This window comes from Schistocerca cancellata, chromosome 6 (assembly GCF_023864275.1).
Source record: "Schistocerca cancellata isolate TAMUIC-IGC-003103 chromosome 6, iqSchCanc2.1, whole genome shotgun sequence".
Lineage (NCBI taxonomy): Eukaryota > Metazoa > Arthropoda > Insecta > Orthoptera > Acrididae > Schistocerca > Schistocerca cancellata.
This window is the reverse complement of record NC_064631.1, coordinates 665,782,331-665,807,042: the sequence shown is the minus strand read 5'-3', so window position 1 is coordinate 665,807,042 and position 24,712 is coordinate 665,782,331.

Below are 24,712 nucleotides of genomic sequence, written 5' to 3'. Positions count from 1 at the left end.
TTTGTATATTTTGTAAAAGACGTTAGTATAGGCCTTTTCTATTCCTTGCTCCGTTAGAATCTCAGACTACAGTGGGTGACTGATCGAATCAAACGATGTTTCGAAATTCTTGAAGCAAGGCATAGAGGTATATGGTACTCATTTGTTACACTAATCGTTTCACGTAGAGCGAAGATACAATTGATTACACGAAACCATGCGTGAAAGCCAGCTTGCTCACTGTGTTAGGCCAGGTCAAGTGCTATGTTCAATCTATTAGTCATAACTCTAGTAAATACTTTGTACAGAATGGATAGGAGGTAGATAGGACAATAGTTCTTTGTGTCTTTAGAACTAACTTTCTTATGTGTTAGGGTTATTTTAGCTTTACTCCAGTTTCTCTGTAATTTTGTACAGTGCGAACACCTTGAAAATATTTTAGCTAAATGCTTAATATATTTGTAATCCATCAACTTAAAAATATCGACTGAGAGAACATCCATACCTGGAGCTGTTCCTTTTTTCATCTTGTCTATAGCATGTTTGACTTCTGAGAGGAGTATGTCTGGCATTTGGGAAACAGAGGCACCCAGTTAATCTAAGGTTAAGATGTCATGATTGACTATACTGTACAGATTACTGTAAAATTGTCAATATATTTCAATACCTCTCTGTTGGTCTGTGTCTAACCCTGTTACCTGATTCTTTCCGGCCATAAGCTTCCACTGGGCCGTCTTTAAACAAGATTCATTTTCAAGACTGGCTTCAAGCCTAATTTCTACATACTTCTTGATGTACTCTTTCATGCTCTTTCTCAGAACCTTGCACAATTCCATAGGTTCTCTCTTATCTTTGGCTGTTTCTACTTTATTTTTTTCTTCTCTTGTACACCAAACTTATCGTTTTGTTGGTCGGCTGCTTTGGTGGGTTTTGAGATTTCCACAAGATACCCACTTCTTCAACTGTTTGATTAGCACCTTTGTTAATGCTTCTGTTTCACACTCTCTTAGTTCTTCTGGAAATTATCCTTTCCGCTCTCCAAGAGTTTTTAAAAATTTAATTTTTTTCTTTTCCTTTAAGTAGTTTCAGTTTTTCATCACTTGTATTTAGTTCAGATCTTTCCCTTATTAGACGATGATTACTGCTTCCATTGAACCTTCTTAGAACAGAGATATATTTTTGGCGTTGAGGCCTGTTGATAAGAACGAGCTCCCTGTCATTTTTCACTCTAAAGTTAGATCTCCTCCATGTTGATGTGCGACTAGGATGCTTCTTGAAGAACGTATTCATAACAGATGTTTCCACACATTCTACAAATTGAACCATTCTCTTACTTCTGTCATTTCATTGACCTTTTCCATATTTTCCAATAAGTGACTCACCTAAAATCACCGATTATAAAGTTATAAAAATAGTCATTCTCTTCTTTACGGATTTCTTTCAGACACTGATTGAATCCTTCTACCTCCACGTCTGAGTGCCTACAAGCAGGTGCATATGCTTGAACTACTTGGGCTTTATGCCTTTCTGATATTGTAAGGACCAAACATGCAATTCTGCTTGAAGAATCATCATCTAATACTGCTATCAAGTGTACTATGGTTTTGTTTACTACAAACCCGACGCCATTTAATTTTCCATTTGGTACACCACAGTAATAGACGAGGTGTCTCGAATTCAGTCGAAAGCAGTTTTCACCTTTACGACGTACCTCACTTAAGCCACACAACATGAGCCAGAGGTGAGAAGCATAATGGCCATGCTAGCTTCAGAAAGGAATGGCGATGTACAGTATTTCTCAAGGCTGCCTTAATGTAGAGTACAGACGCATTTGACTGGCCGCTCCTCTTCAGTACATAAGCCGCCCATGTTGCTAGTTTGACCAACCAAGGTATTTAGTTTCCCCGGGGCCTCCCATATCTGGCAGGTTTTTCCCAGTCCACCACCAGAGGAGACGCCCGATGGGGGACTAGCAACCCAGAACTTTCTTGGTATACTCGTACATGCGTAATTTGTAAAAACTCTTTCGCAGACTAGATATCTGAGATATTATCTTTCATATATAATGATAAACTGACCCAGTGATGATCTAATGCAGTAAATGTATTGGCAGGCCCCCTGTACACAGTCCCCCATACCACTTTTAATGTCGCAGAGATGATCATTCGGAATACATTGCTACCAGAATACGGAAACTGGAGAGACAGTATCCTTTTTGATGGATATCAATTGTTTTCACAGAATAATAAATTCATTCAGCGCAAGCTATTTCATCGTAAATGATTCAATTCAGTTTTCTATATTTTATCTCTTTCTTCAAAAATGGTTCAAATGGCTCTGAGCACTATGGGACATCTGAGGTCATCAGTCCCCTAGAACTTAGAAATACTTAAACCTAACTAATCTAAGGACATCACACACATCCATGCCCGAGGCAGGATTCGAACCTGAGAACTTAGCAGTCGCGCGGATCCGGACTGAAGCGCCTAGAACCGCTCGGCCACCGTGGCCGGCTTATCTCTTTGTGTTATTTTTGTTGATGCAGAAGTAAAAATTCTTTCTCACTCGTATGAGGTGAACTACCTAAATCTTGCTTCCATAAACAGGGCTCCTGAAACAGCAGCCAAGTTAGCTCTAAGCTGTGCCGAAGTCTAATTGCAGAATGAATTCGAAATTAGTGCGCAAATTAATTTTCACGCTTAAATCGGAAATGCATTGATAGTCAACACTACAATCTGAATGAGCAGAGTTATTTTGCTCGATCGTACAAATATTAACCGTTACATTTCGCACATGCACTTGCAAACTGACACGTCCTCACCTGATGACACACTGCGGAAGACCGCCAAACTGCACCCGATAGACGGCCGAGGCGAGATAAACACGCGAAACCGATGCCTGTCAGCTTGGGGCGGTCGCTCTGAGCTACCTGACAGAAAGCTGTCGAAGCCAGCAGGTATAAACGACACGAGGTGGGTAAAACGCAGTGGGTATCAGGCGCAGGGCATCAATGTCTGACATAAGCCAAATAGAAGAAATCGAGGAAACTCATGGATTCGGAAATTCAGTAACTAATATCATGAACATAGCAGTGGACTCGTGTTACATGCAAAACAACTATCACATAAGCAGAATCAGTTGAAATAGGCGCCTACCAGTACGACATCGCGGTTTATTAGTTATGGTGAATACACGAACAGTAAATTCACAAAACACATCAAAATTAATAGTGCCTGAAATATGAAATGTACAACATCCAGAGGCAAATCATTGGATCCGGATGAGCAAGCATTATTCGGTGACACTATTTAATTTCATGGAATAATTTTATTTCAGCCGCCAACCACTGTTAATTAGTGTTCGTCAATAAAACGTAGTCAGCGCTAAATTCACATTTCTCCGATATGCAAACGAATCAGACTAGTATATGTTTGCTGCATTGTCGTATAATAATGTTCATTTTGTTTAGATATTTCTGTTTTTTACGGTGTTATAGGCACTTAAAACCAGAAAAAACGTCATTTGTAAGTGAATGCGACATACACAGGGAATTCGAGTTACAATAGGTACTATATACGTAATGAAAGGTCTGAGGTTGCAGAGGATACGTACTGTGCTTGAAAAGACACAAATATGTTTTTTTTGGTCATCAATCTTATGCCTGTTTTGATGCGGGACCTCCACGAATTGCTTTCCTATGCCATCCTCCTCATCTCTAAGTAGCACTTGGAAACTATGTCCTCAGTCATTTGCTGGATGTTTTCCAATCTTTGTTTTCCTCTGCTAATTTTACCCTTTGTAGTTCCTCTAGTATAATGGAAGTTATTCTCTGATGTCATACCACAGGTCCTATCATCCTGTCCCTTCTTCTTCTCAGTGTTTTCCATATATTCCTTTCCTCACCTATTCTCGAAAGAATCTCCTTAGTCGTTACCTTATCACACCATCTTATTTTCAACATCGTTCTGTAGCATCTCATCTTTAACTCTTCGATTTCTTCCGTTCCCATTTTCCAACAGTCCATGTCTCACTACCATACAATGCTGTGCTCCAAACGTACATTCCGAGAAATTTATTCCTCAAATTATGACCCATGTTTGAAATCAGCAGCCTTATTTTGGCCAGGAACGCTCTTCCTGCCTCGGCTAGTCAGTTTTTTATGTCCTCCTTGCTCCGTACATCATAGGCTATTTTCTGCCTAGGCAATAAATTCCTATACTTCGTATACTTCGTGATCCTCAGTTTTGATGCAAACTTCTTCGCCGCTCTCATTTCTGCTACTTCTCATTACTTCCGTATTGCTTCGATTTACTATCAGTTCATGTTCAGTACTTATTAGACTGTCCATTCCTTTCAAAAGGTCCTGTAATACTGCTTCTCTTTCACTGAGGATGGCAATGTCATCAGCAAGTCTTATCATTCATATCTTTTACCCTGAATTTTAATTCCATTATTCAACCATTCTTTTATTTCCGTCATTGTGTAACCTCCCCCTCACTTATCGACCTTAATGACAGTGAAAAATTAAACCGCGTGTACCTAATGGAAATTTGGAAAAAGCAATCGCCACCGAAGTTAATCTGTCGGTAAAGAGGGAGGAATAGGTTACATCTAAATGAAAGGAAAAATGCAAATGAAATTGGTGGAAATTAATTTTGATAAAAGGGTAAAATTAATAAAGAAAGTAAATGTGCGGTCGTTACGTTAACAATTAATTGGCGTTAATTAGATATTTGAGATTTGGGGAAAATTATGGTCGCCAGTCCTATGGACAACTACTATAATAACTGAAAAAGAAAGGTTATTGCACATATAATTAGCACTAAAAGCGTAGCAACTGAAGGTTGACACGTGTTGTGTGAAAACTGGAAGTTTGTCAGAAGTAATAAATTTCGCTACACTCCGACATAATTTAACAAAATAATTAATAAAACCGGAAAATTGAAAGTTAATTTAGTGACTGAAATTAATAGTGAAATTTGTTTCTGAAGCACTACGAAATTCAGTAAAATAAGCTTAGCCTTGGGCTACCTCAACAATCATTTCAAAAGCTACTTGAATCTACGCAATCTAGAAATAAGGGATTTAACTTTGAACTTGAATTAAATGATTCTGGACAATTAACAATAGTAAAGTTTAGTACGTACCAAGCTGAGCTGCAGTCACAGGTAAGCTAAAATATGCTAACAAAACTCGCACTCTTAATTTGTGCTTGAGTAATCTAAATATTGTAGCCAGCTATGAATACCTAATCTAAACTTTGAAATTAAAGCAGTGAAATGGAATGATATTACTTTAATGCTGGCGTCTGAATTTCAACGACACTCGGGTTCATTTCGGAAAAGGAAGGGACCCTGCTTGGTAATACAAATGGGACAATGAGCAACAAAGGTTCATGCTAAGTTGCTGTAGTTTAGTGATGCAACAATTTTAAAAGCTGAGGTCTGCCATACAGTTCTAAACCTTTACGTGCTTCCAGTCTTCCTTGTTGGTTGATTGAAGGTTTGAAGTCGTCGGGCGAGGAGGTGGCGAAAGTCACTCATTGTCGGCTGTCGCTGCTGCAGAAGCTGGATGTTGGCGCGCCTTCTTCCCGACACGGTCACCAGGCGGAACGGGCTCTAGATGTGCGCCAGCTAATGCTTCCCGTCCGCGACACCGTGTCAGAAACTATCATAGCAAGTCGAGCGCAATTACATGCTGCCCAATCCCGAAAGCGCGGCAACTCGCGGGAGCGTCACACAACACACCTGCTCAACGGCTCTACTCCAGCCAGACTCTCTCTGCCCGCGCTCCACGCGGCCGAGTTCACACTACCAAAGATCCTAAACACTTTGGTTCTCCACACGACCTATCGATGTATTCGTTCGATAGCCTAGTTTTCCCTAGGCAAGACCCAGCGTAAAAATACAAATAATATTTACAAAACAAACCAATTATACATGGACATAAATGCATATATATATATATATATATATATATATATATATATATATATATATATATATATACACTCCTGGAAATTGAAATAAGAACACCGTGAATTCATTGTCCCAGGAACGGGAAACTTTATTGACACATTCCTGGGGTCAGATACATCACATGATCACACTGACAGAACCACAGGCACATAGACACAGGCAACAGAGCATGCACAATGTCGGCACTAGTACAGTGTATATCCACCTTTCGCAGCAATGCAGGATGCTATTCTCCCATGGAGACGATCGTAGAGATGCTGGATGTAGTCCTGTGGAACGGCTTGCCATGCCATTTCCACCTGGCGCCTCAGTTGGACCAGCGTTCGTGCTAGACGTGCAGACCGAATGAGGCGACGCTTCATCCAGTCCCAAACATGCTCAATGGGGGACAGATCCGGAGATCTTGCTGGCCAGGGTAGTTGCCTTACACCTTCTAGAGCACGTTGGGTGGCACAGGATACATGCGGACGTGCATTGTCCTGTTGGAACAGCAAGTTCCCTTGCCGGTCTAGGAATGGTAGAACGATGGGTTCGATGACGGTTTGGATGTACCGTGCACTATTCAGTGTCCCCTCGACGATCACCAGTGGTGTACGGCCAGTGTAGGAGATCGCTCCCCACACCATGATGCCGGGTGTTGGCCCTGTGTGCCTCGGTCGTATGCAGTCCTGATTGTGGCGCTCACCTGCACGGCGCCAAACACGCATACGACCATCATTGGCACCAAGGCAGAAGCGACTCTCATCGCTGAAGACGACACGTCCCCATTCGTCCCTCCATTCACGCCTGTCGCGACACCACTGGAGGCGGGCTGCACGATGTTGGGGCGTGAGCGGAAGACAGCCTAACGGTGTGCGGGACCGTAGCCCAGCTTCATGGAGACGGTTGCGAATGGTCCTCGCCGATGCCCCAGGAGCAACAGTGTCCCTAATTTGCTGGGAAGTGGCGGTGCGGTCCCCTACGGCACTGCGTAGGATCCTACGGTCTTGGCGTGCATCCGTGCGTCGCTGCGGTCCGGTCCCAGGTCGACGGGCACGTGCACCTTCCGCCGACCACTGGCGACAACATCGATGTACTGTGGAGACCTCACGCCCCACGTGTTGAGCAATTCGGCGGTACGTCCACCCGGCCTCCCGCATGCACGCTCAAAGTCCGTCAACTGCACATACAGTTCACGTCCACGCTGTCGCGGCATGCTACCAGTGTTAAAGACTGCGATGGAGCTCCGTATGCCACGGCAAACTGGCTGACATTGACGGCGGCGGTGCACAAATGCTGCGCAGCTAGCGCCATTCGACGGCCAACACCGCGGATCCTGGTGTGTCCGCTGTGCCGTGCATGAGATCATTGCTTGTACAGCCCTCTCGCAGTGTCCGGAGCAAGTATGGTGGGTCTGACACACCGGTGTCAATGTGTTCTTTTTTCCATTTCCAGGAGTATATATATATATATATATATATATATATATATATATATATATATATATATACAAATAGTAAAACAATTACAATATATAAAGACACAGAAATGTCATATCTTGAGGTAACAAAACAAGGAAAGAAATTCTATTATAATAGATGGAAATAGGTGGGTATGCATTTCTATCGTTACACGTGCCCCGCATTGTCTGAGGATGATCGTGTAACCTAAACCGACATAGAAAATGTCCCAAAAAGGTAAAAAAGCAACGGAAATGCATATGCTCAAAATATCAAGAAAATTTAGCATTAGGCTAATTAACCATATTCCAATTTTTAGACCATAGTAATTGAGTGGAGACACTCCTAACCTTACTCCACTCTATCATCTTACAAAAAATAAAACAGGTTGACAACATATTAAAATTCATAGAACATATAGAAAATGGTTTAGCTATTCTAAAACCTCAAAATTCCTAACAGTATCAAGAAATGGAATGCTATGTACAAAATTAATCAGAGTGCATGGTCATAAAAACAGGTGGATCAATATACGCAAATTAATAATTAATTACATAAAATACACATTTTTATATAACCTTTTCATTATTAATATTCTCGCCATGAGAGTCCACTTAACGCTAAACAAGAAAAGAATATACAGCAGATCGAAGAAAAACATACATATTGACAACAGAAATCTTTCACATCAGCTGTCCGGTAAGAAAAACAACTCCGCCTTCCATACCCGCAAGTACAAAGAATGCCGACCGGCACAAGAGTCGACAGCGGCTCCGCCTCGCCAGCACTGTGGCGCCCGCCTGTGCGGCACCCTTGATCTCACTCACCTGTGTAACGGCATTTCCAGAACGTCCGTTTCACTGAATTCTTTAGGAAAAACTCACTCCCGAGTAATCTCAAGGTGTCCATTAACACTATCACAGTGGATAACTCAACACTGTCCTTCATCACACTCATAAACTAGCCTGCAACTTAAAACAGCGTCTAAGTACATCGGCAATGACAATTAAACACATATTCATGAAATCGTACAGCTAGTTACAAAATCATATTTACATTCCTTAATCTACTGTGACTCAGCTGAAAACTTAAACTAGCAGCTTGGATTTTTCAATTTATTAATAATCAGTTACTCTTAAATCATGTAATCAAAATTAATTACTTATTAATTACAACCTCTTTAATGACCTCTTGGTCCGGCAAAAGCATGGCAACATGGCAAATCCTTAAATCCTACACTCTATATTTACATACTGTACAAATTACCCATTCTGTGGTATTAATCCATCCTTGGTTGGTACAATTTCAAGTCTACAATGTTCAGTATACCTAATAGTTTTCCAGAGCTTGGATACTCTGAGCAATAAGCATTTGTGTGAGGTATACCAATGACTTTATATGGTCAATTATAAACAAACTTAAATTTAGAGATTTCATTGTCTATCTCGCTGGATTTCTCATGAGCTTTTACAAGTACTAAGTCTCCAATTGCAAACTTAGCATAACGCGCTTTAGCGTCATGACGACGTATGCGAGCATCGGCTTTCAGCTTCATTACTTCTCGCAAACGATCTATTTTCACACCAATAGTAATGTCAATTCGTGGAGGGAATTTGATTATCTCTTCCACTAAACTTTTACTTCTGTCATCCAACAGGATTTCCTCTGGAGCAAAATCCCGTAGATTCATGTCTCAAGGTGTTCATATCTCTATCAAATACTGCTACAAATTTGCCCCATGCCCTATGGTTGTGATGACAATAGGTACGACAAAGTCGGCCTAGCATGCGCATACACCTCGCAGCGGGATTTCCAGCAGGACAGTAAGCTGAAATATGGATCACTTCGACCCCATTACTTGCCATGCCTTCATCCCACAACTTAGAAGTAAATTGTGCCCCATTGTCTGATAGAATCGCCTTGGGCTTACCAATATAAACAAAATAATCGTTCACAAGCTTGCTATAGACCGCTTTGGCTGTAGCTTTCCTAATCGGGTATAGTTTGATGAACTTGGAAAAAGCTTCTAGCACTACTAATATGTAGGCAAAGTTTGTTGATGACTTGGGCAAAGGTCCGTACAAGTCCACGCACAGTAATTCAAAGGTGTCGTTAGGCCTTATACTTTGCATAGGATCATGACTCGTACAGTTGGTAACCTTCACCTTCTGACATAAATCGCAAGTTTTCACTCCGTCAGCAACGCGTTTTAACATGTTGTTAAAATGCGCTACTTCACTCAGCTTTTCCGTACATTTCTTAGGTCCACAGTGACCATACGCCAAATGGTAGTAGTCTATTATTTCCATTACATATTTGGTGGGCCCGCATACCCGCCAAATATTACTACCTTCACCCTTACGTATGTACACGATATAATAGTATATCTTGTAATACTTCCTTAATTTCTCTCCTTCTGGACTCCTTTCGTCATATCGGGTTTTCACCATATTTAAACAACCGTCCTCGTTCTGATGACGACGTAAATTCTTACCGACGTTCATTATTAATTTACCTCCCTCAACTTCTTTAAAATAGTATAATTTGACCACTCCATCTGACTCATTCTTCAATACATCTTGATTAGACTCGGGCAACCGCGACAGCGCATCCGCTACGCAATTGTCGGTCACTTTAACGTAACAGATGTCATAGTTAAATTGATGTAAATACAGCGACCACCTAATCAGTCTTTCGTGAAGGAGTTTACAATCCTTCAGGTAAGTGAGCGCCTTATGGTCTGTATGAATAATCACTTTACGGTCCCGTAGGTAATCCTTGAACTTCTTGCATCCCCACACGATAGCGAGACATTCCTTCTCAGAAATCGTGTAGTTTCTCTCACTTTTTGATAAAGTCCGATTCGCGAACGCTATCGTCCGGTATTCCTTATCCTCTCCTTCACCAACTTCTTGGAACACTTCTACCCCCACCCCGTAATTCGACGAATCCGTCCCCAGATGGTAGGGTAGAGTTAAATCAGGATGAAATAGTATGTTAGATCTTAACAACTCGTCTTTTACTCTCTCGAAAGCGGCCTGACACCCGTCAGTCCACACAAACGCAACATTTTTGCGTAAGAGTTTATGCAAATTTTCATCATTAATCACCTGTCCTTTTACGAATTTACGGTAAAATCCTGTGAGCCCTAGAAAACTTTTTAACTGTTTCCTAGACTTGGGTGAAGGACAATTCCTTATTGCCTCTAGTTTCTCTGGGTCTTTCGTAATACCAGCAGTGGTAATTACATGCCCTAAAAATTCCAGTTCCTCCTTCACAATTTCGCATTTCTTCAGCTTTAGAGTCATTCCGCCACGGAGCAATGCTCTAAAAACTTCATCTAACAGGTCGCAATGGTCATGCCAAGTGGCATTGGCCAACAATAGGTCGACAACATATACAGTTAATCTTGAAGTAGACGCTCAGTCCGGAACCGTGGGACTGCTGCGGTCGCAGGTTCGAATCCTGCCTCGGGCATGGATGTGTATGATGTCCTTAGGTTAGTTATGTTTAAGTAGTTCTACGTTCTAGGGGACTGATGACCTCAGATGTTAAGTCCCATAGTGCTCAGAGCCATTTGAACAATTTTTTTAATCTTGAATTCAAAACCGGGCCGAGCACTTTACCTAGGGCCCTGATGAATACGGACACAGATATATTAAGTGCAAACGGCAGTACTCTATACTGATAACACCTGCCCGCAAACAAGAAGGCGGTGTATGGCCTAGATTCTTCTTCGATTTCTATTTGCCAGTAAGTAGCCGTCAGATCGAGGATAGTCATGAACTAAACGTCATGAAAACGTTACAAAATCTCCTCCATACTCTCTGGTCTGTCCGTTTCGCGTTGAACGACCCTATTCAACGTGCGTGCAACAATCACAATACGCACACTACCATCCCGTTTTGCTACAATGACCAAACCGTTATAGTATGGACTCGTACTTATTTCAATCACACCCCATTCGATCATCTTATCTATCTCCTGTTGCACTGCTTCCTTTTTGGACAGTGGTGTAGGATACGGTCTCACGAAGAATGGTTCGTGCGGAATTACATGCAACTTGCATTTATATCCTTCCACAAGTCCCGGTTTGTCTGAAAACACACTCTTATTCCTCATTATTACTTCGTAGAGGCCTCGTCTTTGTTCGTGTGTTACGTTTAACACACCGTCTACAATACTTCCCAATTCACTTTCTACACTATTAACAATGCCAAGATTCCTCACGTTACAGTAGTTCAAATTCATAGCTACGTCAATGGCCTCCAGCCAGTTAACAATGTGTGTAGGCTGGTATTGCCTACGCACACCGTCTCCTGCCTCGTCAAAACTAACTACTATAGTTTTATCTTGTGACGTATATGTCAAAGCTTTGCTTTCGCAATTAATCACTGCACAGTACTTTAATAGCCAATCTAACCCGATAATTGCTTCCGTAGTTAAGTCTGGCACGACGACAAACTCTTGTTCAAATCGTGCCCCACATATCTCGAAGTGGACAAAAATCTGTTTTGTGACCGGTTTACTGGCCTTCCCAGTAGCACCGATAATTTTCACTCCTGTTACTGGCACAACTACGATGCCAGGTCTGTCTTTCAGTAACTGAAATATTTTTTCAGATACAGCACTCAATTCTGCACCGGTGTCAATCAACACGTTTAGTTGTAGGCCGTGCATATTAACAGACACTACTATCTGTCTACACTTATCCTCGACTGTTTCTTTATTTTCCCACAATAAATCCTCGTCTATATCCAGGTCATTCCAGAAAAAAATCATCCGGCTTTGATCGTAAATCCAGCTTATCTGGCGACTTTTTCAGCCTCTGTTCTCATACAGTTTTAATTTCAACACGTTTGTCCTTAGGCTTAGTCCGTAGCTTCGCCTCCAATACCGAAACCTTTTGCTGTAACTCGTCAACCAGTGAGTGTTGCTTTGCTATCAGTTCACTAATAGTCACCTTCGTTGATTCCTCTTTGGTCAGATTGATCTCATCTGCCAATCTACCTGGAGGAATGTGCCCAGTAGTATCTGCAATAACTTCCTCTGGATCTGCGCAACCCACACTGCTACCGTCTGACCGTATAACGTCAGCTCTAACCTCATACACGCTGTAATCTACGTGCTTTTCTACCAATAGTGTCTGGCTATCACTAAAATTTTCGTAATCTTTCTCCTTAATACTCTCGCAATGTTTAAACTGGAGGTTTTCGTCGGATGGGTCGGCTACTTCTACCACTATAAGTTTCGGTAAGGTCTGCCGGTTAGGGCCACAACTTTCCGTTACTACTTCAACATCCAACTCCTGCAGGACGAAACACAACGAATCTTGCTCGTGTTCCCCATTAACATCAACTATTTCTGGTAAAGTCTGCCGGTTAGGGCCAGAACTTTCTATCACTTCACAAATACTATCTCCCTGTGGGATGAGACGCGGCAAATCCTGCCTGTGCTCCCCATAAACACTTCTCCCGTACAAGCCCCTATAATCTCTTAGTTCGTCGCATAAGCGTCCGAACTGCCTTAACCAGACCTCATCCCTCTCCGCATCCCCTCGCTCGATGACGGGCGTGTTATTCGACATCTGATCTTCTCTCAACAATTGCGAATCATTATTAAACTCAATCTCCAGTTCCGCGTTGGGTGTTACAGCTGCCACTTTATAATCGATTTCCGGAACACTACTTAAATTGTTCTCACTGACAGTGAATGTATTTAGTACTGCTGTGTCTACAGCTGATCTACTACTTGTGGGCGCACTCCTTTCTCTTAACACTGGCACAGTCTCCCGCCGTTGATTATTCAATACGGAATTTTCATAACGACGACACCTCGGTTTTCTACTGTTATTGGGCCGCCAAAATTCCTCCACGTCCGGTCGGCCCCTCACCGGTACGGCTAATGGTTTCCCTGTCTCATCCCAGCAGATACGCTCCCCAGATGCTGCTGAAGCGGCTGATCACACCCTCTGGCGTTATTACTATTCTGCGAAGCCCGTATCACGCTAGTATGATACTGGTTTCCGTCATTCCTGTTATTATTTACATTGTACCGATTGTCATTATGGCCCGAACCACTATAGTTATTGCTGCCAAGATTGCGGTATGCATTAATCCCATAGTTATCATTGTTGTGGTTGCTGTGGTACCCTTTGTTATTACCACGGCCTCTACCACTGTCGCGATTATTGCGCCAATTGTCCTCGTCCTCAACTATTTCCAGGAAATCATTGATTGTCCTGTAATTGCTTCCTACGTAGCGTTTTGTATCATGTGGAAGCTTCTTGTAGAGTTCCCAGACTATTTCGGATTCTGTGCTGCGATCACGCAAATATTCCAACTTGCTGATCCAGCCCTGACAAAACTCTTTCATCGTTTGTTGTTGTGGTCTTCAGTCCTGAGACTGGTTTGATGCAGCTCTCCATGCTACTCTATCCTGTGCAAGCTTCTTCATCTCCCAGTATCTACTGCAACCTACATCCTTCTGAATCTGCTTAGTGTATTCATCTCTTGGTCTCCCTCGACGATTTTTACCCTCCACACTGCCCTCCAATGCTAAATTTGTGAACCCTTCATGCCTCAAAACATGTCCTACCAACCGATCCCTTCTTCTAGTCAAGTTGTGCCACAAACTTCTCTTCTCCCCAATCCTATTCAATACCACCTCATTAGTTACGTGATCTACCCACCTTATCTTCAGCATTCTTCTGTAGCACCACATTTCGAAAGCTTCTATTCTCTTCTTGTCCAAACTAGTTATCGTCCATGATTCACTTCCATACATGGCTACACTCCATACAAATACTTTCAGAAACGACTTCCTGATACTTAAATCTATACTCCATGTTAACAAATTCCTCTTCTTGAGAAACGCTTTCCTTGCCATTGCCAGTCTACATTTTATATCCTCTCTACTTCGACCATCATTGGTTATTTTACTCCCTAAATAGCAAAATTCCTTTACTACTTTAAGTGTCTCATTTCCTAATCTAATTCCCTCAGCATCACCCGACTTAATTTGACTACATTCCATTATCCTCGTTTTGCTTTTGTTGATGTTCATCTTATATCCTCCTTTCAAGATACTGTACATTCCGTTCAACTGCTCTTCCAAGTCCTTTGCTGTCTCTGACAGAATTATAATGTCATCGGCGAACCTCAAAGTTTTTACTTCTTCTCCATGAATTTTAATACCTACTCCGAATTTTTCTTTTGTTTCCTTTACTGCTTGCTCAATATACAGATTGAATAACATCGGGGAGAGGCTACAACCCTGTCTTACTCCTTTCCCAACCACTGCTTCCCTTTCATGCCCCTCGACTCTTATAACTGCCATCTGGTTTCTGTACAAACTGTAAATAGCCTTTCGCTCCCTGTATTTTACTCCTGCCACCTTCAGAATTTGAAAGAGAGTATTCCAGTTAACATTGTCAAAAGCTTTCTCTACGTCTACAAACGCTAGAAACGTAGGTTTGCCTTTTCTTAATCTTTCTTCTAAGATAAGTCGTAAGGTCAGTATTGCCTCACGTGTTCCAACATTTCTACGGAATCCATCTGATCTTACCCGACGTCGGCTTCTACTAGTTTTTCCATTCGTCTGTAAAGAATTCGCGTTAGTATTTTGCAGCTGTGACTTATTAAACTGATAGTTCGGTAATTTTCACTTCTGTCAACACCTGCTTTCTTTGGGATTGGAATTATTATATTCTTCCTGAAGTCTGAGGGTATTTCGCCTGTCTCATACATCGTGCTCACCAGATGGTAGAGTTTTGTCATGACTGGCTCTCCCGAGGCCATCAGTAGTTCAAATGGAATGTTGTCTACTCCCGGGGCCTTGTTTCGACTCAGGTCTTTCAGTGCTGTGTCAAACTCTTCACGCAGTATCTTATCTCCCATTTCGTCTTCATCTACATCCTCTTCCATTTCCATAATATTGTCCTCAAGTACATCGCCCTTGTATAAACCCTCTATATACTCCTTCCACCTTTCTGCCTTCCCTACTTTGCTTAGAACTGGGTTGCCATCTGAGCTCTTGATACTCATACAAGTGGTTCTCTTCTCCCCAAAGGTTTCTTTAATTTTCCTGTAGGCAGTATCTATCTTACCCCTAGTGAGACAAGCCTCTACATCCTTACATTTGTCCTCTAGCCATCCCTGCTTAGCCATTTTGCACTTCCTGTCGATATCATTTTTGAGACGTTTGTATTCCTTTTTGCCTGCTTCATTTACTGCATTTTTATATTTTCTCCTTTCATCAATTAAATTCAATATTTCTTCTGTTACCCAAGGATTTCTATTAGCCCTCGTCTTTTTACCTACTTGATCCTCTGCTGCCTTCACTACTTCATCCCTCAGAGCTAACCATTCTTCTTCTACTGTATTTCTTTCCCCAATTCCTGTCAATTGTTCCCTTATGCTCTCCCTGAAACTCTCTACAACCTCTAGTTCTTTCAGTTTATCCAGGTCCCATCTCCTTAAATTCCCACCTTTTAGCAGTTTCTTCAGTTTCAATCGGCAGTTCATAACCAATAGATTGGGGCCAGAATCCACATCTGCCCCAGGAAATGTCTTACAATTTAAAACCTGGTTCCTAAATCTCTGTCTTACCATTATATAATCTGATACCTTTTAGTATCTCCAGGATTCTTCCAGGTATACAACCTTCTTTTATGATTCTTGAACCAAGTGTTGGCTATGATTAAGTTATGCTCTGTGCAAAATTCTACAAGGCGGCTTCCTCTTTCATTCCTTCCCCCCAATCCATATTCACCTACTATGTTTCCTTCTCTCCCTTTTCCTACTGACGAATTCCAGTCACCCATGACTATTAAATTTTCGTCTCCCTTCACTACCTGAATAATTTCTTTTATCTCGTCATACATTTCATCTATTTCTTCATCATCTGCAGCGGTAGTTGGCATATAAACTTGTACTACTGTAGTAGGCATGGGCTTTGTGTCTATCTTGGCCACAATAATGCGTTCACTATGCTGTTTGTAGTAGCTAACCCGCACTCCTATTTTTTATTCATTATTAAACCTACTCCTGCATTACCCCTATTTGATTTTGTATTTATAACCCTGTAATCACCTGACCAAAAGTCTTGTTCCTCCTGCCACCGAACTTCACTAATTCCCACCATATCTAACTTTAACCTATCCATTTCTCTTTTTAAGTTTTCTAACCTACCTGCTCGATTAAGGGATCTGACATTCCACGCTCCGATCTTTCTCCTGATAACGACGTCCTCCTGAGTAGACCCCGCCCGGAGATCCGAATGGGGGACTATTTTACCTCCGGAACATTATACCCAAGAGGATGCCATCATCATTTAATCATACAGTAGAGCTGCATGTACTCGGGAAAAATTACGGTTGTAGTTTCCCCTTGCTTTCAGCCGTTCGCAGTACCAGCACAGCAAGGCCGTTTTGGTTAATGTTACAAGGCCAGATCAGTCAATCATCCAGACTGTTGCCCCTGCAACTACTGAAAAGGCTGCTGCCCCTCTTCAGAAACCACATGTTTGTCTGGCCTCTCAACAGATACCCCTCCGCTGTGGTTGCACCTACGGTACGGCCATCTGTATCGCTGAGGCACGCAAGCCTCCCCACCAACGGCAAGGTCCATGGTTCATCGAGCCGCTCGAATTCGCATCGAAAGGCCTCGATACGACAAATTCGCGCCAGACACTTTGTAGTTTTTGCACTGACCAGTATTCAGCCAGAAACAAATTTTTAAACTCGTCAAAAGTCTGGTTCGTAATGTTGAGGTTTAAGCCCCCACGCTTGGCATCACCAGCCAGCACATCAATAACTACATTAATTATTCTCTCATTAGTCCATCATCTGGGTAAAACTCTTTCACAATTTTTAATGAAACCCGTCGCGTGTATACCGCCTTTTTTCAAGGGGTCGTACCGTCAACAATTCCGAACTATGTGCATAGATTGGCACATAGCTCGTAATTACTTGGCAAGTGGTTGTCGCAAGCGTTTCCACTTCCCTCTTTTTCTCTTCGCAGGTATTAGCCTGCTTCCTCACTTTGGTATTTACTTCCGATACTACAGCCTTTACAGTTTCCATCTTCTATTGATCCTTTTTTTCTGTAACTGAATTTGTTCCGTCACCTTATTCTCGATAATCGGAGCAACTGCTTCTCCTACACTTTTCTCGATTCTGCTAATTTCGGAATAAAGACGAGTATTTATGCTCGCAATTTCCGCCTGATCGCCTATCATTTCCTGTTTAAAATTACCAATTTCGGTATTAATCACAAAAATATCTTCTTTGATTTTATCAACTTTTGTAATAACAAATCCAACATTGTTGTTAACAACATTAATACCTTTGTTCTGATTGTCTAGCTTCCGTTCAATTTTTTCAGACTGAGCTTATTGCTTGCACACTGAGGTTCTTGCTTGGCAGCCTGAGATTTAATTTCTGCCGATCGAGTTTCTGTCTTGCTAGACTGAGCCTTGATTTCGTTAATCAAAACATTCAATAAATCAGCGAAAACCGTGGAAACCAGCGGTTTTACTTCCGTAGCGGGTGCCTCTTTAATTGTCCCTCCGTATTCGACATCAAGAGACTCAGATTTGATTATCACTTCCGATTCTGAAACATTTTGTAAAGTTGGGAATTAAACTTCTGATCTTTGTTCCGTTTCGGCGGTCGCGTCTTTCATGCTAGCCACCTGCCCCTGAACAATGGGTACCGCGGTGCGCGTTTCCCACTGTTCGACCGTTTGTTCCGTATCCCAGTCTACCAAATTTTGGTAATTGCTGCCTTCACTCATTTTAATACTTTTCAATGTAAATGCCAAATTTCAGATATAATTAGAATTACTCCCACTACTTATTCTCGCTGACGTAATGGCCTGTTCGTAACCAGTACATTGTTACGAGATTTGCACAATACAAATTTCTTGTCATGAACAACCTCAAATCTGAAGGTTGTCCTGTCACCAGGCCGCCACGTGTAACCTCCCCCTCACTTATCGACCTTAATGATAGTGAAAAATTAAACAGCGTGTACCTAATGGAAATTTGGGAAAAGCAATCGTCACCGAAGTTAATCTGTCGGTAAAGAGGGAGGAAAGGGTTACATCTAAATGAAAGGAAATATGCAAATGAAATTGGTGGAAATTAATTTTGAGAAAAGGGTAAAATTAATAAAGAAAGTAAATGTGCAGTCGTCACGTTAACAATTAATTGGCGTTAATTAGATATTTGAGATTTGGGGAAAATTACGGTCGCCAGTCCTATGGACAACTACTATAATAACTCAAAAAGAAAGGTTATTGCACATATAATTAGCACTAAAAGCGTAGCAACTGAAGGTTGACATGTGTTGTGTGAAAACTGGAAGATTGTCAGAAGCAATAAATTTCGCTAAACTCTGACTTAATGTAGCAAAAGAATTAATCAAACCGGAAAATTGAAAGTTAATTTAATGACTGAAATTAATAGTGAGATTTGTTTCTGAAGCACTACGAAATTCAGTAAAATAAGCTTAGTCTTGGGATACCTCAACAATCATTTCAAAAGCTACTTGAATCTACGCAATCTAGAAATAAGAGATTTAACTTTGAACTTGAATTAAATGATTCTGGACAATTAACAATAGTAAAATTTAGTACGTACCAAGCTGAGCTGCAGTCACAGGTAAGCTAAAATATTCTAACAAAACTCGCACTCTTAATTTGTGCTTGTGTAATCTAAATATAAATGAATACCTTATCTCAACTTTGAAATTAAAGCAGTGAAATGGAATGATATTACTTTAATGCTGGCGTCTGAATTTCAACGACACTCGGGTTCATTTCGGAAAAGGAAGGGACCCTGCTTCGTAATGCAATTGGGACAGTGAGCAACAAAGGTTCATGCTACGTTGCTGTAATTTAGTGATGCAACAATTTTAAAAGCTGAGGTCTGCCATACAGTTCTAAACCTTTACGTCCTTCCAGTCTTCCTTGTTTGCTGATTGAAGGTTTGAAGCCGTCGATCGAGGAGGTGGCGACAGTCACTCATTGTCGGTCGTCGCTGTTGCAGAAGCTGGATGTTGGCGCGCCTCTTCTCGACACGGTCACCAGGCGAAACGGGCTCTTGATGTGCGCCAGCTAATGCTTCCCGTCCGCGACACCGTGTCAGAAACTATCATAGCAAGTCGAGTGCAATTACATGCTGCCAAACCCCGAAAGCGCGGCAACTCGCGGGTGCGTCACACAACACACCTGCTCAACGGCTCTACTCCAGCCAGACTCTCTCTGCCCGCGCTCCACGCGGCCGAGTTCACACTACCAAAGATCCTAAACACTTTGGTTCTCCACACGACCTATCGATGTATTCGTTCGATAGCATAGTTTTCCCTAGGCAAGACCCAGCGTAAAAATACAAATAATATTTACATAACAAACCAATTATACATCGACATAAATGCATAAATATATATATATATATATATATATATATATATATATATATATATATATACATACATACAAATAGTAAAACAATTACAATATATAAAGACACAGAAATGTCATATCTTAAGGTAACAAAACAAGGAAAAGAATTATAGTATAATCGATGGAAATAGAAGGATATGATATTCCGGCGTTAGAATTGCTTCTTCGATGTACAGATGATTAGTAGAGGCGAAAGACTATATCCCTGTCTTACACCCTTTTTATTCTGAGGACTTCGTACTTGATCTTCCTATTTACTATTCTCTCTTGGTTCTTGCACATAACTGTGTATCACTCGTCTTTCTCTATAGCTTACTCCTATTTTCCTCAAAATTTCGACCAACCTTCACCATTTGACATAGTCGAAACATTTTGCTATGTTCATGAATGTGTCTTGATTTTGCCTCAGTCTTTCTTTCGTCATCAAATGCAACGTCAGAACTACTATTCTGGTGCTCGATTGTCATATAATAGATCGTCAATTTTCCCTCCCATTATTCTTGTCTTTAACTTGGATACTTGAACTGTTAAGCCAACTGTGCGACAATTCTCGCACTTGTCCGCTCTTGCAACCTTCAGAAATGGGTGGATGGCGTTCTTCCGAAAGTCTGATGGTCTGTCGTCGATCTCATACATTCCACCTAAGTATTTATATCATAACAACTCAAAAACCGACGAAATAAATTATGTCGAGCTTAAAGTCGATGGGTATTTGATTCAATTTTAAAAACGGTGATGGTTTTAGTTTTTCCGTATGTACTATAGTTCAAGAATCACTTCAGTACATGAGTTTTGAACTCCAAATCGTTTATTGGTGGGTAAGTGGATCTCAGCGTGTAAGTTTATGAGACGCTTGAACCGGTAGTGTAATGGATTTTTGTGTGATGATGCCACACTCAGTAATAACATGGACGGCGATCGCGAATAAATATTACTACATGCTCTATCATATTCTCAGTTCACTCATTAAGTTACAGGTTTCTGTCGTGCTTACTGAAAAAATGTAGTGTGGATGTTTCTTCCGACAATTTTCTGTACATCGGGTAGTCTAATAAAGTTACCAGATGTGTCAGAGATTACAGTCTCTCAAATGCCTTTACTGCACCTAGCGAGATATGCGCGTCGTTTAATCGATATCTGCCGTTCATGAAACGTCTGTGCTCGTCGATTCCAGGCGATGGATAGGTCAGCATTTCGCAAGAGGGTACGAAGTCGCTCACAGGGTCCACTTAACCGTATGCGCACACGTTCTGGCTCACAGTATTAGTCTGCTGTCCACCAGAGTAACTGGGCTCACTCGTCTTGTTATCGGTGGCTGCCGAAACGATGCGCATGTGACGAGTGAAGAATTATTGCTTTCCTGTGCCCACATAGTCACGGTTTTGCGTCTATGGAATCAGCACTTTTCACATTTCTTCTGCCTCGGTTTTGCGTGGTTTGCTGTCTGTCTTTACTTAAAGCCAAACACAAGCGGAGAAAGAAAATGATGAGTCCCTTTCTTATACGTAACTAAAGGTATTAAAAAGAAACGGTTGCAAGCAACCGCGAAATCTGTCGTTCGCTAACAGAACTTCAGATTGGATTCTCGCATATAATCTTGCTTAGCTTCGGACGGTGACAGTTAACAATGGTCTTTTAACGCTGTCTAAACCAGCGTTCTGTCTTAGTGGTGTAAGCCCGACTTACTTTATGCGTACTTGTAACAGGTAAACACAAGAAATATTTTAACGTTGATTGTTTCGTGGACGTCTCATTTATGTGTTTATGCATTTACAACACGTTAATATTTTTAAATTATGTGATTTCGTGTAATTGCCTATGTGTTAAAGCCTGCAGTCCTTTTCCCTTTGTTCATTTTCCTTTAAATTGCTACACAGTTATTTCTAATTGAAAACTACTGTGCTGAGATATGAAAACTTGTATCGTTTAATTAAAGCTGTAAGGTGTGGCGAAACAAGCGCTGTATCGCGAGTGAGATACAGAGGCGAGCGAGTGTGCCCAGTTCACTGCTAGTAGCGCCATGTCACCATAAAGCGTCTGTGCGTAGCACACAAGTATTATACCATAATTAAAAATGAAATTAAAAGTTAAAGTTCCTTTTCCAAACTTTATCAGCATATGCTTTAGTGTAATAATGAGTAAACTGTCAAATCTTAGATTGATTAAATGAAAATTTTTCTCTGAATACATCGTTTTAAGATAACAACAAGTGGCGCTAAATAATAAGGATAGGAAGCCAGAAATTAGTCATAATGTGCAGATGTAAGTCAAAATTGACTGGTACTATTTTCAACATGATAAAAGCAATATTTTCCTCAGAATCCACGGTTTTAAGAAAAACTGAACGAGATAAAAATTAGACTTAGAAATGTGAAAATTTGTATGACTCTTCAGTTCAACATAAAAATAATAATTGCGTGAACCGATTAAGCTACCTCTAATAGTTTTAGAGTAATTAAATGAAAAGTAAAATTGGAACATAAACGTCCTTATTTGTAGTAGATTGAGTATCTGCGCCACAGATATAAATACAGCCCTAGAGGTAAGACTAGGCTTGACTTCGCATCCAGCCACCGTAAGACCCGTGTCAATGAAATGCTGGAGTGCGCGCTGCCTCAGATGACGTAAGAAACAGGCCGTTATAAACGCTTATTTTCAGAAATAATTAGAAAGTGAACACGCGACGACTGTACACCGTCCTGCATCGCTTAGATTTCACAAAAGTAATTGTTAGATCGCCGCCCGTAATATTAACAAATCCGCGTGGCAAATGGTGACAATTATTTTCCAATTTTGTGGAGAGCTTGTATTTTGACTATCAGTAATCAGGGCGAAAGACAATTTAGTATGAACTTACTATAGAGGTCACCTGTGAACTGGTCATAATGCAGTTTAGGATAGCAAGATTTACTGTCAGTGTAAACATAATGAATATTACAATGTCGGGCATGTGAAACTTTACTAAATATATGAATCAATTAGAAATCAAAATCTTCATTTATAATCATAGTCCTTGCCCCTTCTGAGAAAATAGGGAATAGGAACATTTCTTTCAGTGGGCTGGACAAGAATGCGGACTTGGAGATTGGGAAACATGGTCAGTACGTTCTCCATCGCTTTCTGACTCACCACAGAAATGGTTGCCAGGCTCTCGTAAAAGACGGCGAACAATATTTACAATTCTAATGTCCTCCAATTACGAGTAATATGATAACCAACCTGCCGTCCCACACATGGTGCGTATCGTCTGGGAAAATTCAACAGTGAAAGTGATAGGTAGAAAACAACGAACTCGGAAGGCACTAAGAACAAAATGGTTCAAATGGTTCTGAGCATTATGGGACTTAACATATGAGGTCATAAATCCCCGAGAACTTAGAACTACTTAAACCTAACTAAGCTAAGGACATCACACACATCCATGCCCGAGGCAGGATTCCAACCTGCGAACGTAGCGGTCGCGCGGTTCCAGACTGAAGCACCTAAAATCGCTCGCCCACAACGACCGTCTGGCACTAACAAGACACCGAAGTGAAATAGGCAGAAACCATTGCGAGAGCATGTAACGCCGGAAATGCATATCCTCCTATATCCATCTATTGTACTATAAATTTGTTTTCCTTATTTTTGTTACCTGAATATATAACATTTCTGTGTCTTCGTATATTGTAATTGTTTCACTATTTGTATATATATATATATATATATATATATTTATGCATTTATGTCGATGTATAATTGGTTTGTTTCGTAAATATTATTTGTATTTTTGCGCTGGGTCTTGCCTAGGGAAAACTGCTATCGAACGATTACATCGATAGGTCGTGTGAAGAATCAAAGTGTGTAGGATCTTTGGTAGTGTTAACTCTGCCGCGTGGAGCGCGGGCTGAGGGAAAGGGTCTGGCTGGAGTAGCGAGTGGAGCAGGTGTGTTGTGTGACGCTCCCGCGAGTTGCCGCGCTTTCGGGGTCTGGCAGTATGTAATTGCGCTCGACTTGCGATGATAGTTTCTGACATGGTGTCGCGGACGGGAAACATTAACTAGCGCACATCAAGAGCCCGTTTCGTCTGGTGACCGTGTCGAGAAGAAGGCGCGCCAACATCCAGCGTCTGCAACAGCGACGGCCGACAATGAGCGACTGTCGCCACCTCCTCGATCGACGGCTTCAAACCTTCAATCAACCAACAAGGAAGACTGGAAGCACGTAAAGTTTTAGCACTGTATGGCTGACCTCAGCTTTTCAAACTGTACCATCTTCGTAACTGTAATTACAGCAACTTAGCATGAATCTTTGTTGCTCATTGTCCCAATTGCATTGCCAAGCAGGGTCCCTTCGTTTTCCGGAATGAACCCGAGTGTCGTTGAAATTGAAACGCCAGCATTAAATTAATATAATAGCATTTCACTGCTTTAATTTCAAAGTTCAGTTAAAGTATTCATAGCTGGCTACAATATTTAGATTACACAATCACAAATTAAGAGTGCGAGTTTTGTTACCATATTTTATCTTACCTGTGACTGCAGCTCAGCTTGGTACGTACTAAATTTTACTATTGTTAATTGTTCAGAATCATTTAATTCAAGTTCAAAGTTAAATCTCTTATTTCTAAATTGTGTAGATTCAAGCAGCTTTTGAAATGATTGTTGAGGTAGTCCAAGACTAACCGTATTTTACTGAATTTCGATGTGCTTCAGAAAGAAAGCTCGCTATTAACTTCAGTCACTAAATTAACCTTCGATTTTCCGGTTTTATTAATTCTTGTGCTAAATTAAGTCAGGGTGTAGCGAAATTTATTACTTCTGACAAACTTTCAGTTTTCACACTACACGTGTCAACCTTCAGTTGCCAC